General features: G+C 44.6%; 1 long non-coding RNA gene across 1 annotated transcript in view; it reads left to right on the top strand.

The window, feature by feature from the left end:
- Positions 1-15,510, top strand: part of LOC136657327 (uncharacterized) — an 82,589-nt gene that overhangs the window by 41,583 nt on the left and 25,496 nt on the right. Inside the window, exon 2 of the long non-coding RNA XR_010794752.1 lies at positions 5,768-5,831. This is a non-coding gene — a long non-coding RNA (uncharacterized lncRNA). The remainder of the gene's footprint in view (positions 1-5,767; positions 5,832-15,510) is intronic.

Genomic DNA, 15,510 nt, shown 5'->3' with positions numbered 1-15,510 from the left:
AATGGGTGCTCTGCTGCTGAGCTGTGGCTCCTCCCCAGATTTCCCTGAACTGCTATCAGCCCAATCCTAACCTACACTGGATTCAGCACAGGTTAGGAGGTGGCTGGAGGGCAACTCAGGGTGAGGTTACATTTTTCTCCCTTACTCTGAGTAAAGCCCCATTCATCCCTATGGGGCTAGGAGATTCAGTGGGGCAAATTTGAACAGCCCATGTAAGGCTGATTGGGCTGGGAGTGGGGGTTAGGATTTTGCCTGCACTGTTTTGGCTGATCCCACCCCCCTCGTGGGCCTGATCTGCCTTCCGGACTGTCCTCCCCGCCCAAAAGCACCCTCTTCCTACCTCCATTCCACCCTCCTGCCACCCCCACCCCCATGCTGGTTTGCCTAGGCCGGCAAAAGCTCACCTCCTTTGGCTGGTTTGGAGGCTGGATCTGGCCTCTAGGCATCAGGGCAGGCCTCTGCACTGACCTGGCCAACACCCGAGGTGGTGCGAACATGCTTTACAGCATGTTTGCAACACCCTTAAGCCAGTGCAGGGGGCGTGTGCCAGCACACTGAACACTGGATTGCTCTGAGTTTCATTGCTGCTGCTTAAGGACACCAGAGGAAAGGAAGACAGGAAACTATGTTGTCTAGTTAGGACACTAACACCTTGTGGTACCTGAGGCAAGAACATGGGTGTTGTAGTTAGGCATACTGTATATGCCCTACATAATATGCTTCTATGTGGTAATGGAATGCTTCCCACATCTTCCTTTGCAGTACTAATTTTATTTGTGTGGGTGGTGGGTGGTATGGAGGGCAGGAGAGTATATATTTGTGTAGGGGGGAAAGAGAGAGGGCACATGAAACACTTAGTTCTGTAGTTCCTTGAATATATGCTTTTCCCTCCTCAGTGACCTGGTATTATTTTGTTTCAGCATCTGCTCAGTGTCTAATAGAAATTCTTTCTTGTTGCTTCAAATGGAATATAAGTGCAGGGTAGGTATCTTCCTAACCTATTTTAAGAAGAGCAATAATGCAGAGAATCATTGTTAAGAATTATTATTTTCTGTGCTTGTGTCATCCCCCACTGCTTTCAGTGGGTGTAAAGCAATAGGTTTTTCTTTTATATGCTTTCCTACAAATCTTTTCTACAGTCCAAGGACCCTTTGAAGGGGAATGTTGTAGAAAAGTTAGCAGCTAGGGCTTTTGCCAATCCCCTACCCCAAAGCCTTGAGAGAAGGCTTTATTTTTGGTTCATCTTGAAATACACAGATGTCCTTTCTGCCTTCCAGAGTACTGGGCAGCTCCTTTGCTTCTTAAGACCAGTGTTACGAATCTCTGTTTTGTGCTTACTCTAGTGACACTAAGCAGTAGTCAGCTACTATTGGGTTGTTGCCAATCCCACCTTGGTTTCCTGTCGCCAAGCAAGGAGCAGTCATATTGTAACCATTCAAAAGGAGCCGGGCATAACTTGGGATTTAATTGCTTTGGGTAAAGTGGGGGAGTGCTGAGATTTAGACTGCAGTTTTCAGCACCCACATTGTATGCATACAATTCTATAGCTTGTGGGGTCACAGGACTCAATAAATGGATAGATTTCTCCTATTGAAGCATAGGTAAGTGGGAGTAACATGAGAGATTGGAGATGGTCATCCTGTGAATCAGGGCATAGGAGAGGGGGTGATTTGTACCCTGGCCCTGGGTCAGAAAGGGGGCCCAGGAGTCAAAAGAGGGGCTCAAAAAGTTTCTATCTCACCCAAACTCACTGCCTACACATGATGCTGGGGGCACAACCATGGATACTCAGTGGCAACTGCCACTGCAAGCCATGCACACTGGACCCAGGAATGCAACCATGAGCCTCCTTAACACAGTGTCATATCTGGGAAGAAACTGGCCTGTTACAGTAGCTTTTTGGCTTGTGAATCCAGTAACCATGAAGGAGTGTATAGAAGTTCAGGGACACAGCTCTGGGGCTACAGCTGCTGCAGAAGTTCATTTTGTTCCACTCTAGTGCTAGTCCATTCACCTACTCCAACCATGCTCATTTTCTGCAATGAGTTTTCTATATTTCAAAGATTTTAGAGAGACTTGGGAGTGTGTTTGGTTTTCCATATGACTTTATGTAGCGCCAATGCCTTTGGTTGGGCTCCAAAGACTATTCTGGATGTCAGTATCCTCCCCCTGCCCTATTGTGCTCTCTGTTCTGCCAGCCTCTGTTGGCCCCTCCCCCTTTGGGAAGGGGTCCAAAAGAAACTTTGTACCCCCTGATAAAATTCCTCTCAAAGACCCTACTGTGAATGAGGTAAGAGATAGCACGGGTCCTTCATGGAAAACTAAGGCTGCATTTGTTTTTCAGCTTCCTGAGCTAGGAGTGCTAGGGAGCCCCCCTCTTTCTAGCACGTTTCAGTCACGTTTGCTACTCATGTTCTAGCATGCATGCCATGTTCTGTTTCTTTCCTGTGAGCTAGGTGCTAGAAAACATGGCTGCCTCCGTGAATAATGTTATCGTATTGTCTCTGTTCTAAGGAAACAACTGGGCTCAGTCATTTTGTACAACAGCGGAAGTGGTTTTTAAACTTGGACAAAAGGAGCCATTCATCCTCAAGATTTTAAAAGCATTATATAGAAGTTAATAACTTAAGAGAATTTTAATAACTATAAGACAATGATTAAACGTCGCCCTGAAGTATGTTCAACACCATTTTCCTTTCTGTTTTTTAATGAACGCTAGGGGGCATGCGCGCTAGGGGCACGTTGGTGACTTCACTTCCGGTGATTTTCTAGCTGAGAAACAACTGCTGCCTATGACTAAATGAAAGCTGGTCAATTGGTAGTGATCTACCAACCTGAAAGCCCAGATTGAGACCAGGTGGGCAGAGCTATTTAGAGCCCAGGTGGCTCTAGCATGAAAGGAAAAACGCACTTAGCCGTGCAGTGCAAGTCATCAGAGTCATTTTAAAATCTCTGAGTCATGGGAAGCAAAACCTGCAAATGGGGTGTTTACCTTTTTGATTCCTCAGCAGCATTATTGAACCCTAAAATGTCAGCATACAGTGATCTTTGCAAGTGGCTCCTATTAATGCTAGGGAGAGCTATGCTTGTGGGGGGAGGGAGACAGGGACAATGTTGGCACTTCAGTTCAGGGCCCAATCACAGCAGCCACAAATTGTTTTCAGAAAGGTAAAAGAAGTGTTTATGCCTCCCATGATAACTACTGGCACCTTTTCTAGTGAGATGTGCCTCATGTGGTCACTCTGTGGGATCCCTGGCTTTCGATATTCTAGCATATTCTATATTTTGATATTTGCTTTTGATATTCTAGCATATTCTAGCATAAAATATTCTAGAATATTTTGATATTCTAAAGGAAAAATTCCACCAGTAGCCTTGTTTAACCCTCTATACCTCCTGGGAATAATGGGAGGGGAGAGCCTTTCTTTCTGCTGTGGCCACCTCCCCCCACCTCCCCATTTGTGTATTCCTAGCCGCATGCTTCTCTGGGCTTAATTCTTGTTTAATATGTTAGTGTCTTTAATGACAGCAGAAGCTGCACTGCTCTCTGCGGGAGGTGTGGTGTGTGAGGCTGTGTTTGAGGTAAAGAGACTTGATTAAAGTCTCTCTTTCTGGGGCATGATTCTTTTCTTTCTCATGGGGAAAAAAATTAACAGCCATGCTGGCTGGATTAATGTGTACAGTCAAATGATTTGTGTTTGTAGGTCCATCTAATAAGAGGCATATCAAGACCCTTCCTTATCCTGTGCATTTTGTTTTATCAGCCAAGTATTTGAATGGCTGACGTCTCACTTGCTGTTCAAAACAATCACAACTGTTAGGAAGTCAAATGGATAGTAGTGCAGAAACTCCTGTTCCCACTTCTCTCTCTCTCTCTCTTCTGGAATGCTCCATGAGGCTACGATAATCAGGGAAGAGGTCTGGGAAGAGGTGTCTGGGAATCGGGAAAGAGGTCTTTCTGGACCACTTCTCTACAATACAAAAATCACAATTGGAGACATACACTTCCCTGATTATCGCAGCCTCATGGAACATTCCAGACTGCTGCACATCTAAAGAAAAATGAATGCCTTGAGTTCTAATTGAGAGGTAGTAAAGCGATAGAGTTGGCACATTTAATATAAGCTAGGCAGGGGGTTGCATTTATTTGGGTAAAACATTGGTTTTGAATGTACACTAGCTTCTTGCTTCTTTAGGTAACATACTGTTTAGGTGGCAAATGAAATTAGCTTGGTGGTCTGAATTATTCCTAAGAGGGTACTTCTGAGACAGATCTTGTGATACAGACCTCATTACTCCAGAGGGAGGGAACTCACTGATTGAATTCAGGAGAGAATCGAGACCAGGTGGCAGTGGAATCTTACAGGTCATGCATGAGAGGGCATTGATGGAGCTGTGTGTGGAATCCAGAAGGAGAATAGTGGGAGCTATGCCAGACTGAGATGCGCTGACAGTTACATGGTGAGATTTGCAGGTCAGAGCTGAAATGCACTGACAGAACGACATAGAGGTATTTGCACGGTGAGAACCAGATTGGCTTCTCTGGAATTTAATGCTGCGTAACCCATGTCAGAGAAGGAGAAGGGAGAGGGGAGAAAGTGCAAACAGCAAGCTCTGTCTCCCTTTCTCTCACATGGTCTGATTAAATAGAGCTGCCAAAAGAGGTCAGCCCTCATTGACTTGCTGACAGGTTGGCTGGAAGGCAATATGATTTGGAAGGGAAGTGATGATATTGATCACATTTTAAAAACAACACAGTCTTCCTCCTGAGCTCTCTAAGCCATGTGATAATTAAGTGATGGTGGCTGGGTTTTAAATATTTCTTGAAAATAAGAATGCTCTGCCTCTGGGGAAGAAGAGGCAGAAGCCAGGTGTAATGTGAGTGCCAGGAGCTGGTAAGAAGGAATCCACTTGATTCTCTCTTCCAGTAGCAGCTATTTCAGGTAGGTATTCGTAGTCATTTTTTTCTTGTGAGGTTTAATTAGTAAAACAGTAGTCAGGATGGCTACATGCAGCCTCTATATTCAAGAGCAACGTATTCCCGAATACCCAGTTCTGGGAGGAAGCAACAGGGGACAGCTACCTTCAGCTTGCCCTGCCTGCAAGTTTCTCAGGGTATCTTGTTGTCCACTGTTGGAGACAGTGCCAGATTAGAGAGACCTGGTCAGGTTCAGCAAGAGGTTCTCCTAATTATACTCCTTTGGCATTCTGTGCTGCCTCCTGTTATAGGCTCAGTCTGTGGGGACCTTTTCTTCTTTTGGCTGAGTTATCGCTCTTTTTTGTGATTGACTGTGTATTTTACAGGAGAGAGATATTACTTTTGAAGTGGTTTTGATTTCTGATTGTCGTTCTATTTACTGTTTTTCTGTGGCATTTCTTAGTGTACAGAGTACTTCATACTTTTGTACCTCATTTAGTCAGCCTTGTGAAGTAGATGAGGCTGAGTCATAATTAATTGCACAAGGCCATCTTGCAAACTAGGACTTGAGCCTGGGTCCATCCATCTCATTAGTCTCTGCCCTTACTTTAAGGAGCTCAAGGCGGCATGCAGGGCTGGACTCTATTTTATCCTCCTCAGAACCCTGTGAGGTAGGCTGAGCTATAGAGTCTGGCCTAAGGCCATCCAGTGAACTTCATGGATAGTTGAAAAACAGTTATATAATATGAGACATGTGTGCCTCCTGCTTGTACCTAGTTATACAAATTGACATTTTTAATTATTTTCATTCATCACTCTTACAGAATTTCCTTTTATTTTGCTTTTTAGTATCGTCCCTGGTTCTGTTTTGACAATGGTTCACAAAGGACTTTTCCCTTTAGAGAGGACTCAGGTAAGGAATAATATCTTTTTGTGGAGTTTTTGTGTGTGTGTGTGAAGGGGAACGTTTGTCATGTAAAGACTGTAAAAATACCTGTCCTTTCTCAGTGTTCCAAGATTGCTGCTGAGAAGAACAGTGGATATTTGTGGCGAGCTCCAAGGGTCACATCATAAAGGAACAGCATAAGTAAAGGTGCCACCTGATTTGTGGGGGAGATGATGCCCCAGCCACCCTCCTTAAAAATTTTTTTTAAAGATCCTGGGCACGCTTCATTGTGCACACTACCTACCAGTACCACGATGTTCTCTTCCTTGCTGTCCTGGCTGCTTAGCAAAGCAGTCAGGTGGGCAAGGAGAGGGAGGGAGGAGAGGCAGAGCCATACCTTCCACTCTGGTGCTACCTCCTTGCTGTTACCTAAAAAAAAAAAAAAGATGAGTGGCGCATGCATGCTGTAAACAGGGCAAAGCAGAGTAAGAGCAAGGACGTGGTACCAGAGCAGGAAGTGAAGGGACTGGCTCTGCCTTGCCTGTCTGAGTGGAAGGGAAATATGAGTGGACAAGTAGAGTGAGGTGATGATGAAAACTCTAGACGCGAGCTGCTAGGACTCCTTGGGAGCCTCTGAGGCTCCCAACGGGGGCAGAAACTGCTTCCAGTTTCCCGGAAGCACAGTTTATAGTGTTGGGGGACCTCAGAGAGGTTTTCCTGACATGGTTCTGGGTCGCGCAAAGCTCCGTGAGCCTCAGATGAGTAGGGGGGACAGATTTTTGCGTGGGGGCAGTGATAGCCAGGGGCACCATTGCGGACCTTTGCCCCAGGAGCAGGGCTGGGGAGGCCTGTGGCTGTCTGGGCCAGCCCTGACCATGTGTTACACTTTTACATGTACAAGTTAAATGTAAGGCAAATGTAAATGTGACAAACCCTTGTTACAGGCACACTTGCCAAGGTGCTGGGGTTGGCAGCAGCTTTCTGCTGCACTTGCACTTGGTGCTAAACTTGTGCTTGTCCCTTTCTAATGTGTGGAGAGACTGTCTTGCAGGAAAGCTGAGGTTGCAGAAATCTTAAGATTCCTATATTTAAAATATTTATTAGTCTTCCATGTTAAATAGCAGACTAAGTATGAAAGCAGAAGATTTAAGACCAGCTCTTAAAGACATGCAGCCTCTCCAAGACTCTCCTTTTCATAGTACAGACTAAGATACAAATACAGCTAACCTCCTCTGTCCCCACATTGTAGATCACATTTTCAAAGTTTCCTGTTTTGCAATTTCTATAAATTGTTGGGGGCTGGGGAAAAAACCTAATGTCAGAATCGGCTACTCATATTGTAACTTTAAGCATAGGACTTTATGTACCAGTTTTCTTCCTTTGGGCTGCCTGTCAAAGCTGAACTGCTGATTCTAGTTGATTTTAATGAAAAAGGCTTTGGCATGATTCCTGAAAGTCTGCATAAAGATTCACATGGAATCTGTTAGCAAACAGCTTAAGGCTAATCCACTGTTTGGGTCTCCTGGCCTAGTTGATGATAACTCCTGAATGACGAAAAGGAAGCACAGGTAAATGAGAAAAGACAGGTGATATGTGTTTCTTGAGTGCTGGTTTTTGGGAATCCCTCTGTGAAGTGGGACTGCTAATCTAATAGTGTCCATCCAGGTTTTCCCTTTATTTTCATCTCATCCCTCATATGATTTCCCTCCAACCCTCTTTTGATGTCCCTTAAGTGGCATTGAGGGGTGCAGGGAAATGCAGTCAGTAAATAGCATCCAGCAACACACATTGGCTGCTGCTAAATCAGCTATCTGAGCACCTGCTGTCTCAAAGCTAATGGAACTGAATAACTGTGTTTTCAATTGTAAAGCAGTGTAGTCAAGCTAACAAAAAATGGCTTACTAAAACATCAGGAATCCTTTTTGTTGTTTTTTAATTGTAATGGATGAAGCAGCCCCAACCTTCTGGACATGAGATTTTTTTTAGGGCTTGTTTGTACTATCAGTTAACCTTGCATAACAGCACCTTCAGTTACCTCTGTATGATAAAGGCCTTATTCCAAGGATGAAGCAAGCTCAATGTAGGTGGTAGTGCTTACTAGTTAGAGGAATCTTAAGTGCCCTCTTAAAAAAACATTGAATACATGAGAGGATATCATTGAGATGAAACTGCCTTTGCATTGTCTTTTCTTTGTCCTGGATTTTAGACTTTAAATTGGAATGCCTATTTCAAAATAGTTATTTATTTTGCTCAGTTGTTTGATTGTCAGACCAATCAATAGCATCTTCCTGTTTTAGTGATTTCTTTTGGCATTGTAGCCCTGATCCTAACTGCACCCTTCCGCTGGATCTACTGCTATTTGTGGAGGGGAAAACATACAGGTACAATATCTGTGCTTGTATGTTTCTCCCTTTAGTGTTGCTAGCAGCTCCAGGAAGGGGCAATTTGGGTCGGGGAATTGGCACAGGGGAAAATAATTAAGGCGGCAATCCTAACCACACTTTCCTGAGAGTAAGCTCCATTGAACAAAATAGAACTTTTTTCTGAGTAGACCTGGTTAGGATTGTGCCCTAAACCTTTCCCCTGTACAGTGGTTCAGATACAACTTAAGTCACCCTGCAGCTGTTTTTAGCAAAAAAACCAAAAATTCATTGGAGGTACATTCACACATTTTCAGTGATTCATCTAGTGTAGCTCTTGACATCCAGTGCACCACGAAATGCTGTGTTGCATGGTGCCCTATTGCCTATGTTGAACCAAGTGGTTTTTGTTGCAGAAGTGAGGTAGCCTTCCTAACATCACACATTGCAACCTAACACCAGTCCATTTCCAATGTGGTATTCAATTTGGCTGTATATATTCAAATTATCTTATTACAGAAGTCATTGTTGGCCAAGTGCCAACCTTGAAGGGTGGAAGTATCTTTGCAAAAAGGGATGCTGAACAATTTTGAAATTGTTTCTCATCTCTTTAGTAAAATAGGCACCTTATTAGTGCAGAATTTGTGTCTTTTTCAAAAGTCCAAATCCCAAAACAAAACTCAAGGACCATTAAATTTTGGCACAGCAAACAGCGATACAGTCATTATCCTGAGTATAAGCTGCAGGTGTAGTTCACTACACACATAGAATAGTGTGAGAGAGGACAACCCAAGGAGACATGGCTAAATCTTACTAGAATTCACAGCCAATGCAGTGATACAATTTTTGGATTGGGGTAACACTGAAAATGATCTGAAACAATCCCAGGTGTCCCTCACCATTAACCAAGCACATGTTGCAGGTGGCTTATGACACTCACTCGTAAACTGGTCTGTATTGCTCAGTTGCTGAAATATTTCTGATTCAAGGATGTTTTTGTAATATTCTCAGGTGTTGTATTTTGGGTATATATGTTGTGAAGGTGAGCAATATCTGTAGAAATTGGATAGCTTAGTGTGGGTGTTTTTGAAGTCAGTTGTGCTTGATCTCTTGCAGAGCTCTTGAAGCCTGTAACGAAAGTGTTTGTTACATACATATACAATAATACAAATTGAATACAAATACAATAATTCTTGTTAAAGGCAAAATCTGAGAGCCTCCTGTTTGAGAGATTGCTTTACCTTCCAAATTAATTTTGCACATAGATATTAATGTTGCTAAAAAAAATCCTCTCTCTCTTGTTGCTATGGTTATGTCTCTCTACTGCTACACTGATTCCTTACAGTTGTCCTGATCATCCTCAAGCTCCTGATCTTTGTATTTCAAGTCTTTTCTCTGAGTTTTGGTGTATATGGTTCCCCCCCCCCTTCTCTTTTATTTTTACTACAACCCTATGAGGTAGGTTAGGGTGAGGACAGTGACTGGTCCAAGTTGCCCAATGAACTTCGTGACTGAGTGGGGTTTGAATCTGACTCTCTCTGCTCCGAGTCCCTGACTCTAACCCCTACACATACTGGCTCTTAGTCCCTATTATATGAGTAACAAAGTCTTCATTGTGACTCTTATCTGCTGTCTGTAATGCTTATTCCATTCCACGTTGCTGAAAATGTCTGCTTGAGAAAATTATAAAAAGGGTGATATGGAAAATGGTAGTCGAGAGTGTTTGAATCACCTAGGGCAGTGCTTCTCAAACTGTGGGTCAGGACCCACTAGGTGGGTCGTGAGCCAATTTCAGGTGGATCCCAATTCATTTCCATATTTTATTTTTAATATGTTAGTCTTGATACTATCATGGTATGTGATTGGATTTGGGAAAATGTTACAGATTTGTACTTTGAACAGGCTACACTGTATATGCTTTTAACAATGATAGTAAATGGGACTTACTTCTGGGAAAGAATGGGTAGAATTGCAGCCTAGGATTATTAAAAATTTTCCTGCTTGATGATGTCACTTCTAGTCATGACATTACTTCCAGTAGGCACTGACAGATTCTCATTTTAAAAAGTGGATCCCAGTGTTAAAAGTTTGAGAACCACTGACCTAGGGCATAATGGATTAACTTATACAAAGGAAAAGGTGTATTCAGGGGGGAAAAATACAAAAACCCTGGCCACATATGGCCAGTTCATGTGATATTTTATGCTCCTGAAGTGAGCACTCATGCTGTGCATGCCCTGCACATGCCCTGGTTCCATCTCCTCCCTTACTAATTGTTCTAATTGAGTGAGGACCTTTCACCCAAATTGCCTCTCTATATGTGCAATTAAGGACCATGTGCCTCAAGCTCAAGAGGGGAGAAGCAGCCTGGGTGTGCACACAACATGAGCATGTACAGCTGTTATTGCTTGGGGCCAGTTGGGCATCTGAACCAGCCTACAGAAAACATAAAGTCAGGCATATGAGAAACTAAACACAAAATAGCAGGCTAAGAGCCCAATCCTGAGCTGCCTGGGGCACAGGGCTGCAGTGGCGCCAAAAATGGCTGCCTCCACCTCCTGCACACATCGGGCAGCTGCCAGTGGCTCCTCTGAAGAAGGGGACTTTCATTCCCTTCCCCCAGGTAAAAGGTCGGAGGTGAATTAAGTGTCTCTGTGTCGGGTCCCACCTCCCTCCCTCCCTCCCTGCCCTCTTCCCACCTTCCACTTGCCTCCCCCCTCCCCAGAATGCCTCCTCCCCACTTTCCCCCAGGCCCCCACTTATCTCTCCGCTGCTCAGCGGTCCATGAGACTGCCAAGCAACTGAACTCAGGCTTTGGCCAGCTCTGGACTACCATTGGCGCTTGCCTGGCGGTAGGACCCACAAACGTGCCTTACGACATTTGTGACAGTGTGTGCTGGTGGTAAGCTGGCACGTGGAGCTCAGGACTGGGCTCTAACTCAGCTAAAACTTTGACTTCCTTTGAGTGCAAAATGCAGTGCCAGAGCAAGACGTTTGTGGCAAGCAAATACGTTATTAATCTGTTTCAGGCAGGTTTTGAGTTTCTTCCCATTAGGGTCCCTATATATTTCCCTGACACCCCATAAATATTATGTAGCAAGGAATTTGCCTTCAGATAGGTTTCCCTGGTATTGTCCCTTTTCTGATTATTCTTGCTTAAGTGGATTGGCAAAGTAGGCTGCATGTGAAAAACCACTTGTAAGCCCCCACTAAGCAAACAGGCCCAGATAGCTCTCTGACTTTAACAGAAGGCAGCATGTTCTGCAACTGGGAATCTAGCCTAGAAACTGTGTTTGAATTTGGTTTTCCTGTGGAACTGTTCCATTCTCTCCCCATAGCAAGGGCACATTCGCAGTTTTATTCCAGCTGATCTGACTAAGCTCCTCTTGCCTCTATTCCTTGGAAACCCAAAACAATGTTTGTCCTGAACCTAATGCTCCCTGAAGCATTTGGTGGGCCACTGTGAGATACAGGAAGCTGGACTAGATGGGCCTTTGGCCTGATCCAGCAGAGCTCTTCTTATGTTCTTAACCTAGTTCTTTCTGAGGGTGTATCAGGAGAATTAGAAAAAGGATTGCCTTCAAAGCATCAGAACCCAGTAAACTGACCCATTCATCTCATGATAGTGCTCTGCCTCCAAAGACAGTAAACATCTATTAAGTTTTTTGTTTTCAAAGGAAGTTCAAAGGAAATTCAAAGTTTTTTCTCAAACAGGTTGTGCTGAGGCTGGGGTGGGGGAGCAACGTAACAGGACAGGACAAAGGTGACTTGTAACACGTTGGTCTTCTCAAACAAAATGCAAAATAAGCATCTCTCTGTGTCACAGTATCTAGTGCTCTCAAACAGGGCCCTCCAGACTTTGGCCCACGGGCCAGATCTGAAGCCCTGCCTAATCCCTCCCCTGAGTGAATGGCGCTTACTGTTCTGCGAGGGAGCCTCCTGTTCATGGTGTCAATCTCCCCTGAACTGCGCTCTGGTCAGTCACTTCCGGATTCTGTCACCTCAGCAGCCATTGAGCCCAGATTTTGGGGTGCAGTTTTGGGGAGATTGGTACCGTGAACTGGAGGCTCCCCAGTGGAACAGTAAGCACAGTTCATGCTAGGGAAGCCTTTCCTGGAGCACAGTGGTCTCCAGTTTGGAGTTCCTCTGCTCTAGAATTCATACTTGTATCCCCCCTGAGTGTTCCACTTTATAGGAGGGGAAAAGGAAACCACCTCTTATAAGAGCAACATTCTTCCCAGGTATAGCTACTGATCTCGGAAGCCCTTCGTTTTTGAAAATATGAAGCCGTCTTACATTCAGTCCAGTTGCTCCATCTAGGTCAGTATAGTCTTCACTGGGCTGACAATGATTGTCTGGGGTTCCAGACGGGGGGTTTTCCCAACCCTATCTGGAGATGCCACTGATGCAAAGCAGGTGCTCTTCCATTGAGTTACATTTCTACTCCTGATTTTGGAAATAAATCAAAAGTGTGTTGAGAAATTGTTTGTTTTAATTTGAAAGGTAAGTGTGTAGATTTGATCCCAGCTGCAAATCAAAAATGGGAGCAGGTGAAATTCATAAGATTCCCGTAGAGCCATGTGTGTCAGAAAGCAGCAAACTGAATTGAATAATGATCAAAAGGATAGTTGTGAATGGCTCCCCATACACATTTTCGAGTAATGATGTTCTTTTTCTGAAAGCTTAACCTTTTGGCTCTTTCAGCCCTGACAGTACCAAAATGGCTGTACTTTGGAAAAGAGAGAGGCTAAAAATAATAGACAGAACAAGATAAACAGCCCAATCCAATATCAATCCCAGTGTGCAGATGCAATGGTGCCTGCATGGGCTACACTGCATCCCATGGGGGATTTTTGGCTGCTGGAAGTCTCCTTGAAGTAGGGGGGCATTTGTCCCCTTGCCCTGGGGTAAGCCTCAGGAGCCACCATGGGTCAACTTGGACCTGTGCTGGCAATATCACTGGCACAAGTCCAAATCAATCTGTGCAGACAGATCAGACCCAGGAAGAGGATTTAAATACGGTGTGCACCAGTGCCACTGATCCCCCCTCGCAGGCCCAGTCCACCCACCCCGTAACTGCCCCATTCTGCCCTCCCCTGCTCTGGACTCTGGACCTAGTCCAGCAGGCCTCCTGATGACCGATGCTACCAATGGAAAGAATCTGGCCTGGGCTTACAGTGCTTTTGTGACAGTGTGTGTCAGTGGAACATGTGTTCTGCCAGCACAGGCCCTCATTAGGATTGGGCCAAACAGTGGCATCACTAGAGGGTTGCTGGGGGTACAGGCTGCACTGGTGACGTGCACGGGGGGATGACACGCACGGGGGGTCATGTGGTATAATCGTGGTGTTTAGGAATAATACCATAATGTCATATACCATTGGATGTGGAATTTACAGTGAAATGCAATGAAGAAAACCAGATGAAATATCTCCTTTCTATCAAAAGTTATGGCCAAAAAACCAGAAAACAAAAATGCATGGATCCTTATGGAAAATGAAATGGAGCCCTAGCGTGTGTTTACTCGCGAGTAGGCAAACTTCCTTAGTCTGTCGGAAAGGGTAGGCAGAGAGGAATCCAACAATATGAGAATGGTCCCGACTCAATGGACGCAGCTCCCAAAAAACATCCAAGAAGGAGGCTCCTCCCTGCAAGCTGAGGAATGTATTGAGTTCTATGGAAAGTGAAAGAAAACCACACTGTCATGTTACTCATGAGTAAGCAAACATACCATGGCTCTGGTCAGGCCAAGCAAAGGGGAATGTGAGGCCACCAGAATGATCCTTATCTGATGGAACTGGAGGTCAACAAATGTTTCAGAAGGCACCCCTCCCCCCATAAAAAGATTAAAACAGAGACTTGAGCTGGTAAGGTGAATTTTTTTTCATTTTAGACTTGCAAAGCCAGGTGAATCAATTGATGTGTAATGTCATGCAGAATACAATGAAACACCACATAGAAATATTTGTGTTCTGTCAAAAAATACAGCCAAAAGACCAGCGGGGACAGGGCGATGGCACATCACTACACCCACCATCCAGGATGTTGCCTCACCCACTGCATGGGAGGAAGCCCATCATGGGGGTGATGTGCTGGCCTCCCACACTGGGTGATGTAAACCCTAGTGATGTCACTGAGGCCAAAAGTCCATTTTCTCCACTGTCATGCTGTACCCTGCAACTGTTTCTGGAGGGGTGGAAGCAAAAAGGCACTGTAGAAGTCTGGCAGGAATAGAGCCTGTATTTTGTGCTCCCTCGTGGCTGAACAGCAACTGTTTGTTTGCTGACCCTGTAGCAGAGTGGCTTTGTTATCTTTGGTAATTCAGGTATATAGACAGACATACAAAACAACAGAAAACAATGATTGCCATATGGTGAAGACTAATCTGAGTAAGAAAGGCTTTCTCTTCTGATGTGAGAATAAAAGAACCTAACTACATACATGAGGTAAAGTTAGTTGAAGCTGAGGGTGGGCATCTGGGAAGGGACAGTGGGTGTTGGTGAGCTATTTATTTGCAGTCCGCTGCACACTTACCTGGGAGCAATGTCCATTGAACTCAGTGGAACTAACTTATGAGTAGCTGTACATAGGATTTCACTGACAGTTTATTACCCATTGCCCATGTATGGAGTCACAAAACAAAATACTGTGGACTGCGAACAGTCAGTACAGTAGGGTCTTCTTTCACGCTGTTGGCTGGTTATCTGTTTCTACATGTGTAGTGTAAATTTTTCTGCCATGCATTTTCATGGGTGTTGAATTGTGGGCTCCTTACCATGTGGTCAGGTTCCATATGTATTCCATGTGATTGGATATTTGTATGAATTTCCTGAAATAGTGGAATTTCATTTTCTTTCTTTTAAAGAAACAAGTTGCTTTCCCTGTCTTTGTCCTTGTTTTTTCATATTTTATAATTCTGAGCATTCTTTATGTTCTTCTAAATGATTTAATACAAGTTGTCCTCAATATGTGCGAGGGATCCGTTCCCAAATCCCCCCCCCCGCGGATACTAAACCTGGGGATATTAAGTTCTGCAAGGGGGGGCGGGGAAAGCAAAATGACTCAGAGGACCTCCAGAAGCAACCAGAAGTTTATCAAGTTTATCTCGGTTATCAAGCTGAGAGAGCCCAATTATCACATGGGCCAGCTTTCAGTAGTACTGCTTCTGCTGTCACTTCACAGCTCAGCAGCTGAGAGGTGCTCTGCAAAGTGACACCTTGGCAGAAGGGGTGCATATGAAAGGGAGGCCCATGTGATAATTGGGCTCTCCCAGTGCCTCAGCAGCATCTCCTTCTCTTGGTCTGCCTCCCCGCCACCCCATAACATTACTAGCCTTCTGAGGCCTCC

The sequence above is a fragment of the Tiliqua scincoides genome, chromosome 7 (genome assembly GCF_035046505.1).
Source record: "Tiliqua scincoides isolate rTilSci1 chromosome 7, rTilSci1.hap2, whole genome shotgun sequence".
NCBI classification, from domain to species: Eukaryota; Metazoa; Chordata; class Lepidosauria; order Squamata; family Scincidae; genus Tiliqua; species Tiliqua scincoides.
The sequence above is the reverse complement of the archived record's forward strand: the minus strand, read 5'-3'. Positions and strand labels throughout refer to the sequence as shown.